The 13,496-nt window shown below is 50.4% G+C and overlaps 1 pseudogene; it reads right to left on the reverse strand.

Moving 5' to 3' along the window:
• Window positions 1-12,384: 12,384 nt before the first annotated feature.
• Window positions 12,385-13,496, reverse strand: part of LOC125537853 — a 28,976-nt pseudogene continuing 27,864 nt past the window's right edge.

Below are 13,496 nucleotides of genomic sequence, written 5' to 3' on the forward strand. Positions count from 1 at the left end.
AGGTCCCTAAGATCAACGCCGAAGGCGCTGTGGAGCAGTCTGCTCCGGCAAGCCCTAGGGTTTGTTCCGTTGAAGCAGAAGCTCCCGATAAGTTTTTCTCCGGCAAGCTTGTCGGGGAACGTCAAGCTCCGGCAGAGACGCAGCTTCTCGCCGTAGAAGCGGATGTTCCCGCAGCAGCTGAGACCAGCACCAAGAGCGCTGAGGAGCAAGATGCTCCGGCAAGCCCTAGGGTTTATTCCGTTGAAGCAGAAGCTCCCGATAAGTTTTGCTCCGGCAAGCTTGTCGGGGAACGTCAAGCTCCGGCAGAGCCGCAGGTTCTTGCCGTAGAAGCGGATGTTCCTGCAGCAGCAAATTTGCCTTTAGTCCTTGTTGTCGAGCCGCAGGCTCCAACATGGGCGCAGCAGATTGTCCGTTTCCTTCAGACAGGAGAACATCCCGGAGAGCAAGAAGAAGCAGAAAGAGTAGCCCGGCAGTCAAGTATGTACCAGTTTGTCGACAACACACTGTACAGCAGAAGACTCAACGGTGTGAAATTGAAGTGTATTCACCGGGAAGACGGACAAAAGCTGTTGGCAGAGATACATGGAGGCATATGTGGTCACCACATTGGCGCAAGAGCACTTGTCGGCAAAGCGTTCCGGCAAGGTTTCTTTTGGCCGACAGCCCTCCAGGATGCAACTGCACAAGTAACCAAGTGTGAAGCGTGCCAGTTCCATTCCAAGCAGATACACCAACCAGCTCAAGCTCTCCAGACGATCCCTTTATCCTGGCCATTTTTGGTCTGGGGGCTCGACATCCTCGGCCCCTTTCCCCGAGCTGTCGGGGGCTTTGAGTACTTGTACGTTGCAATCGACAAGTTCACAAAGTGGCCGGAAGTGGAACCAGTGAGGAAGGTCACCGCACAGTCAGCCGTCAAGTTCTTCAAGTCGATTGTTTGCCGCTTCGGGATCCCTAACAGGATAATCACCGACAACGGTACACAATTCACGAGCCGCACCTTCATGAAGTACGTCCAAGATCTTGGCGCCAAGGTCTGCTTCACTTCTGTTGCTCACCCGAGAAGCAACGGTCAAGCGGAGAGGGCAAATGCTGAAGTGCTGCGCGGGCTCAAGACCAGAACTTTCGACAGGCTGCACAAGTGCGGAAGAAACTGGATCGAGGAGCTGCCGGTGGTTCTTTGGTCAATTAGGACGACACCAAATCGAGCCACTGGCCAGACACCTTTCGCTCTAGTCTATGGAGCAGAGGCAGTTATCCCCACGGAACTCGTATACGGGTCACCTCGAGTGCTCGCTTATGATGAGCTTGAGCAAGAGCAGCTGCCACAAGATGACGCGCTGCTCCTTGAGGAAGACCGTCTTCAGGCTGCTGTGCGAGCTGCTCGCTACCAGCAAGCTTTGTGTCGCTACCATAGCCGCAAAGTTAATGCCAGAAGTCTCGAGGAAGGCGACCTCGTTCTTCGGCGCGTTCAGTCCGCCAAGAATTCTAACAAGTTGACGCCGAAGTGGGAAGGCCCTTACCGGGTGAAACGAGTCACTAGGCCTGGCGCTGTCCGCCTTGAGACCGAAGATGGAATTCCGGTGAGCAACTCCTGGAATATTGAGCATCTTCGTAAGTTTTACCCGTAAGGCGCGGTTGCCGGAACCTGTTCCGGCAACCACCTTTTGTACAAGTCTTGCCGCTGTTGCATATAATCCTTTGTACAAAGCCGGGCGCAGAACCCGTGCATAAATAAAGCTCATGTGCCCCGCGCATTTTGTCGATTTTATGCTTTCTATTTTTTGGCATATATGATCTGACACTTTGTGCAGCACCTACTCCACGGTAAGCAATAACGAGCCGTAAAGCTCCATATCTGTATTGTCTCTTCTTTCTTTTGAAAGGAAGGTTCCCCTCGCCCACAAGTTTGCCGGGGGGGAGAGGAGAAGATGATGGTATGGACCAGGCGTCGTTCAAGAAAGTTTCGCCTTGCCGGGAAGCAAACAACAGAAAAGCTAAGTTGCCAAAGTTTGAGCAATCAAATTTTTTAATTTCTAAGTTATCTCCCTTGAACGACTGCACTTTGTATGGAAAACTTGTGCGCGGAGGAACCGACTCGTAGCTAGTAGTGCCCTTACTTTGTTTCGAGTCCGCTCAACAACTTAAGTGAGCTGCTAGCGCCCTTACTTTGTTTCGAGTCCGCTCAACAACTTAAGTGAGCCGCTAGCGCCCTTACTTTGTTTCGAGTCTGCTCAACAACTTAAGTGAGCTGCAACTAGTTGCGACAAGGTTTCTTGCCGGTAGTGGCACCGCCAGCAGGCTGCTGACGTTCCGCACTCAGCGCTCGCGGCTCTGGTGCCTGCACCGGCAAGTTCCCTAAAAGCGTAGGGTAAAAAGACATACAAAGGGAGGAATCAAGTAAAGGGAATAACATTGCGAATCATTGCCCAGAACAGAGTTATATTACAAAAATAACTTGTCACGGCTCTAACAGATTGTTTTCATGACATGATAAATAGCGACAAGGGAAGAAGAAATGGGCGGCCTAATCTACGCGATCGCCTTCAACCCTCTTGATCCCGCTCACCTTGTCCACAATGGGTGCGACAAGGGCTTTGAGCTCCTCCAGATCAGCCTCTGGCGGCAAGGTCCTGAGGATGTTGGTGAGGCGGAGGCCCGGATTGCGGAAGGCCACCTTCATCAATACTTTCTGGAGGGCCCCCGCGCAGATCTTACGTGACTCGTCAGCCAGTTGCTTGGGGATCCTCTCCCAGAGTCGCTGAAGCGCCGTCGCCACGCCCTTGAAGAACAGAACGAGCTTGGCGCTGGGTTGGAGGTTGTCGTCAGAGGGATACCCGAGATCCTCCATCCCCAGTTGCGCCAGCTCCTTATCGATGTCCGTGGCGGCGTTCACAAGACTCTCCGTCCAGTGCGTCACGGTCTCCTTGAAGGCGTTCTGGGCGGCGGCAGCACTCTCCAGCAGCGCCTTGTCGGCCTTGATTTCCTCCTTCAAGGCCGCCTCCCGCTTCTTGGCGCTGTCCAGAGTCTTGGTCAAAGTGGTTAGCTTCAACTCAAGATCCACGTTGGAGACCTTGGCGGCGCTGAGCTCCTTGCCCTTCTCGGAGAGATCGGCTTCCAGCCGCGCCATCTTCATCTTCAACTCCTCCTTGGCAGCCTCGGCAGCGGCGGCAGCGTCCTCCGCTTGCTTGAGGGCTCCGCCAAGTTTCTCCTCGCGCGAGGCAAGCTCCTCCTCGTCGGCGTCAAGATTGACCTTCCGCTGCGCCAGCTCGCCCTCCTCCGCGGCTAGCTTCACAGCGGCAAGTCGCTGGCGCTCTTCGGCTTCGGCCTTCTCGAGGAGAAAGGCCTTCTGCGCTTCAGCGAGCTGCTCCCGCTCCTCTGCCAGGGATCGAAGGGCTTCCCAGTGGAAACCCCCGAGCTCTTCCGCGCGCTTTTCAATGTCTGCTCCCGCCTTTGCGACAAGCGCCTCGCGGGACTCCAGCTTGGCTTGTCGCGCGCGGTAGAGTGACATCAACCTCCACAGCAGCCGCTCTTCTTCGGGCTCGTTGCTGCTGCTGCTTGGCACGTCGACCAGCGTCAACCCCGCGGAGGCAAGCACTTCTCCATCGAAGATCTCCCCCTCGACCGGCGCTCTGGAGCTTGACGCCCAGGGGAGGTTGATGAAGACGTCATCGCCGGCCTTCAGGTATACACCTGGCTGGGGCTCTCCGGAGCCTGGCGCTGCGGCAGCGGAGGACGGGTCGGCGGTCGGGGTAGCGCCTGGAGCTCCTGCGGCCTCAGGGCCGTCAGTACGATCTCCGGACCCCTCACCAGTTGCCGCGGCGTCAGCCTTGGCGGCCTCTGCGCCGGCGGCATCGCCACCACCGGCTGCTTTGTCGGCGACGACCTCGGTCTCCATCTGCTCCGCAGCGGATGGGTCTGACAGCCGGAAAGGGGAGAAGAATCAAGCGAAAATCCAACGAAAAGAAGATCAGAAGAAGAAGAACCCAAGGGAAGTTTTGAAGCAAGAGGAGTACCTGCACCAGGTTCTGCAGTTGTGGTCTCCGCCGTCGGGGGGCCGCTGGTGCTGTCCCTTGCCGGAGAGCCCTCCCTTGCCAGAGACTTCTCCCTTGCCGGAGAACCCTCCCTTGCCGGAGACTTCTCCCTTACCGGGAAGCCCTCCCTTGCCGGAGAATTCTCCCTTGTCGGGGGATTCTCCCTTGGCTCCTGGTGAGGCTGCTCGGCTCCTACACAAGTCAACAAGCAGATATCAGCAAAGACAAGTACCCAAGCGCGCCTCGCAGTAGAAAGTAAATCATATACTTACGCTGGGGGCTTCCTTGGAGAAAAGTCGCCGGGTCCGGCAAGGTTGTCTCGGGCGCGCCACCTGCTGTCGCAGTGGGCTCGTCCTCGATGACGATCACCGGGACCTTAGCTCTCTTCGCCGCTCTCTGGGCCAGAGTCCTGAAGAGGAACAGGTTCAGGGGAAAAGCAAGTGAGAAACAAGACAAAACAGCAAGAATTGAAGAACTATAAGTACAGCAAGAGAAGCTTACTCTTCTTCTTCTTCCTCGTCGGAGCTGAACGCGGAGAAGTCGAAGTCCGGTGCACGCCCGGCGTGAGGAGGTGGAGGGGTAGCTTCCCTTGGCCGCTTGGCGGGAGCGGTGGCGGTAGTCTGAGACGACCCCGCTTCGGCTGTCGGCGCGGCGTGAGTAGCGGCAGGGACTGAAGCGGTGGTCCAGCTAGACTCCGCTCCAGTTGCCGTCGCAGCATGAAGCACTCCCGCGGCAACGGTGTTTGCCACGGTAGAGCGTGTCACGCGGCGTGGCGAATGTTGACCCACTTGCCGCTCCGCCACATCACCGGCCTTGCGGAGACACCTTCTTGGTGGGGATGGAGGCTCTGCTTGCGGCAAGCTGCTCGAAGATGAGGAGGAAGAAGAGTTGATTTCCAACGAGCCGCTCATGTCCTTGGCGGGCTCGCTCGGCTCGGCGTCACGTCCGGCAAGCTCCTTCTTGCCGGCGGGCTCCCCTCGCTCGGCACGGCTTGCCGCTTCCGCTGCATCAGCCTCCTCCACAGTGAATCCGAACTCGCCCGCGGCTGCGGCTGCCGCTGCCTCCTCCAGCCTAGTGGCGATGAGCGCCAACTCCGCATCCGTGGTGTCGCGGGTGAGGCCGTCCTTCTCGTCGGGGCGGATTGGCACTTCCACCAAGTCGTCGAAGAACTGCTGCACGACCTCGTCCACAGGCTCCTGCCAAGTTGGCACAATCCCGTGTGAGTCGCATTCCTGCATCATTGCACGGATGCGGTCGAGCGAGGAATTGTTGCACAACAGAACGACGCCCCCCGGCAACCTGAAAACCTCGGGATGTTGGGGGTCATATTTGAAGAGCTCCTGGAGCATTGCGTTGAGCTCCAGGACTGTAAAGTTGTAGTTGAGGCCCGGCCGCAGCCTCATGATGTCTGCCGCGTTCTTGAACTCCCAAGTGGGCCTCCCCCATTCCTGCAGGGGGGCGATGCGGCGGCGAAGGAAGTCTGCGCCAACAGCGCCAACAGTAAGCCCGGCAAGCCTGAGGCGCAGGATCCTGGTGACGGCAATCTTCAGCATGTCGTCTTCCAGGGCCACGTCACTCCAATCGCTGCCGCGTGCTACTGGGGTTTGGCGCCGGGTGGTGAATGGCTGCGGATTCTCCTCGTCAATCCAACACCAATCTGCCCTCCACTCCTCCCACTTGCCGTGGAATTCTCCCTCCAGATAGGATTCCTTCTTGCCGGCCCTTGAGATCCAGGTAATTCCGCCGAATAGAGGCTCTCCTCTCTCTACTCGGGGTATGAAGAAGTGGCGGAAGAGGGCTACGTTGGGATGGACTCCGACAAAGTTTTCGTAGAGATGTGCAAAAACTGCCATGGTCAGAACGGCATTGGGGGTGAAGTCAAGGAGGTGGAATCCATAGGTATTCATAATGTCACAGAAGAATTCAGAGAAAGGCGGGCAGAGCCCGCAGTAGAAGAACAGAGCAAAGAAGGGGTATCCATTTGGGGCCTTCTTCCAAGCAGCGGCGGGGAGTAGCTTTGTGCGCGGATGCGCTCGTGTCTCCGCCGACCAGAAGAGGTAGTAGTTCTCCCTCAGCTCCTTCGCAGCAAGCTTGGGGGGGAAAACTGCCCGCTCCTTCCACAGCGCCGCGAGCCGCTGCGCCTCGGTCGACTTCACGGCCTTCCCCTTGTCGGCTTTTGGAGCCATGGCGGAAGCAGTGGAGGAGGCCGACGGCGTTGGTGATGCTGGCGGCGATGGGGGGCGGGGCGCTGCTCTCTCTCTGCTCTGGGAAGGCGAGGGAGCAGCGGAGATTTCTGAGATTGGAAGCAGCAACGGGCAAATGTGCGAACTGCCCCCATTTCCCCTGCTTATAAAGAGGGAGGGGGCGGACGTTCCGCATTTCTGAATAAAGAAACCCCCACTATCTCTCCCACGACGCCGCATTCAATGCGTGCCGTTCGGGGAGAGCGCGGTGGATACGGAGTAAGATACGGCGTAACCTAGGCCGCGTGTGCCCGTGCCCTGTTTTGGGCCTGGCCCAACAGCGCTCGGCACCGTGTATGGCCCAGGCCCGGGGGCTCCTGTCGGTGTACTAGAGTAGGGGTACCCTAGTATCCCGAACTTGTGCACGGGCAGTCGCAGCATCCCGCGGCAAGGCTTGCCGGGTGACCACCAAGGTCCTCCGTGGTTCCTTTGGAGCCATTCAAGGACAAAGTGTCCAAGCCAAGAAGACAAGACCCCGGCAAGAGGAGCTTGCCGGGAAGGCCACCCAAGGCATTGCAAGGAACTTGCTGCGGCGCACCACGCGCCCCGGCAAGGCCCGGTGAGCGACAAGCTCCCGGACGCGACAAGACAACGACAGCGGCAAGGCGCTTGCCGCGGCAAGCCACCTCCCTGGGCCCACGCTCCAGCACATCCACCAACGTGTCGCTCTGGGGCCCTTCCAGGCGTACGTGGCGGGAGGCTGTGCAGCCAGCGGCGTGCGGTGGCAAGCGGCGCTGACAAGATCGCCATCGTGGCGAACGGTGGCGTCCCTGGCGGTCCCTTTTCGCACTGTTTAGGCGACACAGACGGGCATTTAAGGCCCTTGTCCCCTGCCATCAGGGTTAGGTATGATACACTGTAGCAGGTAGCTGTGCCTACCACAGCACCTTTCCATTTTTGCCCTTTACCTCCGTTGCCACCTGTCGGTAACCCCTTGAGCATATAAAAGGAGGCCCGTGTGCAACGTAGAGGGGGGTTAGCGGGTTCGAACACTCACGCTCGGTCTTGTTAGCTGCGGGTGTGTACTGTAGCACTCTGCGTTTCCGAGCAAGAAATCAATACAAACCACAAAGCAGGAGTAGGGTTTTACGCATCCGTGCGGCCCGAACCTGGGTAAATCGCTCACGTGCATCGCCTCGATCCGCTCTTTGCATGATCTCGGCCCCCGCCGAACCGAAAGGGACCCGGTCCGCCGGTCCCATAGGTGCCCGTGGATCAGTACCCCGGCAAGATTAGTCAGAGGCCTAGAGATTTTAGAGAAGTCCTTAATGAACCTCCTATAAAAACCGGCATGGCCAAGGAAACTTCGTATACCTTTAATGTCCTTAGGACACGACATCTTTTCAATAGCATCAACTTTAGCTTTATCAACTTCAATACCTCTTTTAGAAATTTTATGCCCCAAGACAATACCTTCATTAACCATAAAGTAGCACTTCTCCCAATTCAAGACAAGATTAGTTTCTTCACATCTCTGCAAAACTCGATCAAGGTTGCTTAAGCAATCATCAAAAGAAGTTCCATATATAGAGAAATCATCCATGAAAACTTCAACAATCTTTTCACAAAAGTCAGAGAATATAGAAGTCATACATCTTTGAAAGGTAGCAGGTGCATTGCATAAACCAAAAGGCATACATCTATAAGCAAAGGTACCAAAAGGGCAAGTAAAAGTTGTGTTTTCTTGATCCTCTTTTGACACAGGTATTTGAGAGAAACCAGAATAACCATCTAGAAAGCAAAAATGTGTATGTTTGGATAATCTTTCTAGCATTTGATCAATAAAAGGTAATGGGTAATGATCCTTTTTAGTAGCTTTATTTAATTTGCGGAAATCAAATACCATTTTATAACCTGTAACTATTCTTTGTGGGATCAATCCATCTTTATCATTTGTAACAATGGTCATTCCTCCTTTCTTAGGGACACAATGGACAGGACTTACCCACTGACTATCAGCAACGGGATAAATTATACCTGCCTCTAGAAGCTTTAGTATTTCTTTTCTTACCACTTCTTTCATCTTAGGATTTAACCGTCGTTGATAATCAACAACCGGTTTCGCGTATTTCTCCAATTTTATTTTGTGCTGGCATAGAGTGGGACTAATGCCCTTAAGATCATCAAGAGTATATCCAATAGCAGCACAGTGCTTCTTCAGATTTTTCAATAATTTCTTTTCTTCATGCTCTGAAAGGTTAGCACTAATAATAACAGGATATATCTCTTTCTCATCAAGATAAGCATATTTAAGAGTATCATGCAATGGTTTAAGCTCAAACACGGGATCACCCTTGGGTGGAGGAGGATCCCCTAGGATTTCAACGGGCAAGTTGTGTTCCAAAATAGGTCCTTGTTTAAAGAATACTTCATCTATTTCCCTTCTTTCATTCATAAACATATCATTTTCATGGTCTAGCAAATAATTTTCTAAAGGACCACTAGGAGGCATGACAATAGAAGCTAGACCAATAATTTCATCTTTACTAGGCAATTCTTTATCATGGGGTTGTCTATGAAATTTAGCAAAGTTAAATTCATGAGACATATCCCCTAAACCAATAGAAACAATATCCTTATTGCAGTCTATCTTAGCATTAACAATATTCAAGAAGGGTCTACCAAATATAATGGGACAAAAGTTATCTTGTGGGGAACCAAGAACAAGAAAATCAGCAGGATATTTAACTTTCCCACACAAGACTTCAACATATCTAACAATCCCAACTGGTGAAATGGTGTCTCTATTGGCATGTTTAATTGTAACATCAATTTCCTCTATCTCAGCAGGTGCAATATCATGCATAATTTCTTTATATAAGGAATGAGGTATTGCACTTGTACTGGCACCCATATCACATAAGCCATGATAGCAATGATCTCCTATTTTAACAGAAATAACAGGCATGTCTACAACATGTCTATGTTTATTTTTAGTATCGGGCCTAGCAATTCTAGCAGCTTCATCACAGAAGTAGATAACATGCCCATCAATATTATCGACCAAGAGATCTTTAACCATAGCAACACTGGGTTCAACTTTAATTTGCTCAGAGGGGGTAGGTGTTCTAGTATTACTATTACGAACCATAGTTGAAGCTTTAGCATGATCCTTTATTCTAACAGGGAAATGTGGTTTCTTGATATAAGCAGTAGGAACAACATGATCATTATAAGTCTTTTCTTCAACTTTAATAGGTGCAACTACTTTTACTTCAATGGGAGGATTATATTTAAACCACTTCTCCTTAGGGAGATCAACATGAGTAGCAAAGGATTCACAGAAAGAAGCTACTATCTCAGAGTCAAGTCCATATTTAGTGCTAAATTCACAGAAAGCATCTGCATCCATAAAAGATTTAACACAATCAAACTTAGGTGTTATACCTGACTCCTTACCTCTGTCGAGATCCCAATCTTCAGAGTTGCATTTAATTCTTTCCAATAAATCCCATTTGAATTCAATAGTCTTCATCATAAAGGAACCAGTACAAGAAGTATCGAGCATGGAGCGATTATTGAGAGAAAGTCGAGCATAAATTTTTTGAATAATAATTTCTCTTGAGAGCTCATGATTGAGGCATGAATATAACATTGAATTAAGCCCCCCCCCCCAAGCTGGAGCGATGCTTTCTCCTTCGCGAGGCCAAAAATTCTATATATAATTACGATCAAGATGAACAAGATGCATAGGATAAAACTTCTGATGAAATTCCAATTTCCTCAGTTGTAGTTCCATGATCCCATATCATCACATAGCCTAAACCATGTCAATGCCTTTCCCTTCAAATATAAAGGGAAGAACTTCTTCTTGATAACATCCTCAGGCATACCTGCAAGCTTAAATAATCCACAAACTTCATCCACATAGATTAGGTGCAGATCGGGATGTAATGTTACATCTCCTGTAAAAGGATTAGCTAGCAGTTTCTCTATCATACCCGAAGGAATTTCAAAGTAAACATTTTCAGTAGGTTCAGTAGGTTGAGGAGCAACTCTTTGCTCTACTGGTAGGGGTGAAGATACCCCAAACAAGCTCCTCAAAGGATTATGTTCCATAGTAACAAGTGACAGTAAATTTCAGCACACTATATAAATTTTTCGTTACCAAATTCCACCTACCAAAGGCGCTTCAATCCCCAGCAACGGCACCAAAAAAATAGTATTGACGACCGACAAGTATAGGGGATCTATCGTAGTCCTTTCGATAAGTAAGAGTGTCGAACCCAACGAGGGGCAGAAGGAAATGATAAGCAGTTTTTAGTAAGGTATTCTCTGCAAGGACTGAAATTATCGGTAACAGATAGTTTTGTGATAAGATAATTTGTAACGGGTAACAAGTAATGAAAGTAAATATGGTGCAGCAAGATGGCCCAATCCTTTTTGTATCAAAGGACAAGCCTGGACAAACTCATATATAAAGGAAAGCGCTCCCGAGGACACATGGGAATTATCGTCAAGCTACTTTTCATCACGCTCATATGATTCGCGTTCGGTACTTTGATAATTTGATATGTGGGTGGACCGGTGCTTGGGTATTGTCCTTCCTTGGAGAAGAATCCCACTTATGATTAACCCCTATTGCAAGCATCCGCAACTACAAAAGAAGTATTAAGGCAAACCTAACCATAGCATGAAACATATGGATCCAAATCAGCCCCTTACGAAGCAACGCATAAACTAGGGTTTAAGCTTCTGTCACTCTAGCAACCCATCATCTACTTATTACTTCCCAATGCCTTCCTCTAGGCCCAAAAAATGGTGAAGTGTCATGTAGTCGATGCTCACATGACACCACTAGAGGAGAGACAACATACATCTCATCAAAATATCGAACGAATACCAAATTCACATGACTACTTATAGCAAGACTTCTCCCATGTCCTCAGGAACAAACGTAACTACTCACAAATCATATTCATGTTAAAAATCAGAGGGGTATTAATATGCATAAAGGATATGAACATATGATCTTCCACCGAATAAACCAACTAGCATCAACTAAAGGAGCAATCAACACTACTAGAAAACCACATGTACCAATCTGAGGCTTTGGGACAAAGATTGGAGACAAGAGATGAACTAGGGTCTGAGATGAGATTGTGCTAGTGAAGATGTTGATGGAGATTGACCCCCTCCCGATGAGACGATCGATGGTGACAACGTTGGTGATGATTTCCCCCTCCCGGAGGGAAGTTTCCCCGGCAGAACAGCTCCGCCGGAGCCCTAGATTGGTTCCGCCAAGGTTTCGCCTGGTGGCGGCGGAGTTTCGTCCCATGAGATAGCTTATGATTTTTCCTCAGCGAAAGACCTCATATAGCAGAAGATGGGCATCAGAGGGCTGCCAGAGGGCCCATGAGGTAGGGGGCGCGCCCAGGGGGTAGGGCGCGCCCTCCCACCATCGTGGATGGTGGGTGGACCCCCTCTGGTACTTCTTTCGCCCAATATTTTTTATATATTCTAAAACATGCTCCCGTGAAGTTTCAGGACTTTTAGAGTTGTGCATAATAGGTCTGTAATATTTGCTCCTTTTCCAGCCCAGAATTCCACCTGCCGGCATTCCCCCTCTTCATATAAACCTTGTAAAATAAGAGTGAATAGGCATAAGTATTGTGATATAATGTGTAATAACAGCCCATAATGCAATAAATATCGATATGAAAGCATGATGCAAAATGGACGTATCAGTTCCCCCCGGCCAATGGCAACCCTGCTCTCCCGTCGGGCGAGCGATGCGGCCGCCGCCGGCGCCGCCACCGTGCCTGTGCACCGCCGCCATGCCGTGCTTGGGAAGGCGTTCTTGGGCCCCATCCGGGCGCCGTGGGTGACGTCGCGCGAGTCCCTATGCGGTACTGATTAGCCCCACCACATGACAGATGCCGCCTGTGATCGGCCGCCAGCTGTCGCCCTGGGCGTGGCCGCTCGGGAGCCCTGGTCTGGATGGGATTTGAACGCGCTGACCACCGCTGCCGTGGCCTCGCCTATTCCACGCGATAGCGACCAGTCTGCCATCAATCGCGCCGATCCTGTGGTCCCGCAGTTGCACGTCGCTCCAAGCCCACCCCGTGCGCTGCTACCTCTTGAGCATGCGTTGGTTTTCCCTTAAAAAGGAAAGGGTGATGTAACAAAGTAGCGTAAGTATTTCCCTCTGTTTTTGAGAACCAAGGTATCAATCCAGTAGGAGACTACACGCAAGTCACCTAGTACCTGCACAAACAATCAAGAACCTCGCAACCAACGCGATAAAGAGGTTGTCAATCCCTTCACGGTCACTTACGAAAGTGAGATCTGATAAAGATAATAAGATAAATATTTTTGGTATTTTTGTTGTATAGATTGAAAAGTAAAGATTGCAAAATAAAATAAATAGTAAACTAGAATTGTAGATCGGAAACTTATATGATATAAAATAGACCCGGGGGCCATAGGTTTCACTAGTGGCTTCTCTCATGATAACAAGTATTACAGTGGGTGAACAAATTACTGCCGAGCAATTGATAGAAAAGCGCATAGTTATGACAATATCTAGGCATGATTATGAAATATAGGCATCACGTCCGTGTTAAGTAGACCGAAACGATTCTGCATCTACTACTATTACTCCACACACCGACCGCTATCCAGCATGCATCTAGAGTATTAAGTTCATAAGAATAGAGTAATGCTTTAGGCAAGATGACATGATGTAGAGGGATAAACTCAAGCAATATGATATAAACCCCATCTTTTTATCCTCGATGCCAAAAATACAATACGTGCCTTGCTGCCCCTATTGTCATTGGGAAAGGACACCGCAAGATTGAACCCAAAGCTAAGCACTTCTCACATTGCAAGAAAGATCAATCTAGTAGGCCAAACTAAACCGATAATTCGAAGAGACTTGCAAAGATATCAAATCATGCATATAAGAATTCAGAGAAGAACCAAATATTTTTCATAGATAAACTTGATCATAAATCCACAATTCATTGGATCTCGGCAAACACACCGCAAAACAATATTACATCAAATAGATCTCAAAGAACATCGAGGAGAACTTTGTATTGAAGATCAAAGAGAGAGAAGAAGCCATCTAGCTAATGACTATGGACTCGAAGGTCTACGGTAAACTACTCACACATCATCGGAGAGGCTATGGTGTTGATGTAGAAGCCCTCCGTGATCGATTCCCCCTCCAGCAGATCACCGGAAAAGGTCCCCAGATGGGATCTTATGGGTATAG

This window comes from Triticum urartu, chromosome 1 (genome assembly GCF_003073215.2).
Source record: "Triticum urartu cultivar G1812 chromosome 1, Tu2.1, whole genome shotgun sequence".
NCBI classification, from domain to species: Eukaryota; Viridiplantae; Streptophyta; class Magnoliopsida; order Poales; family Poaceae; genus Triticum; species Triticum urartu.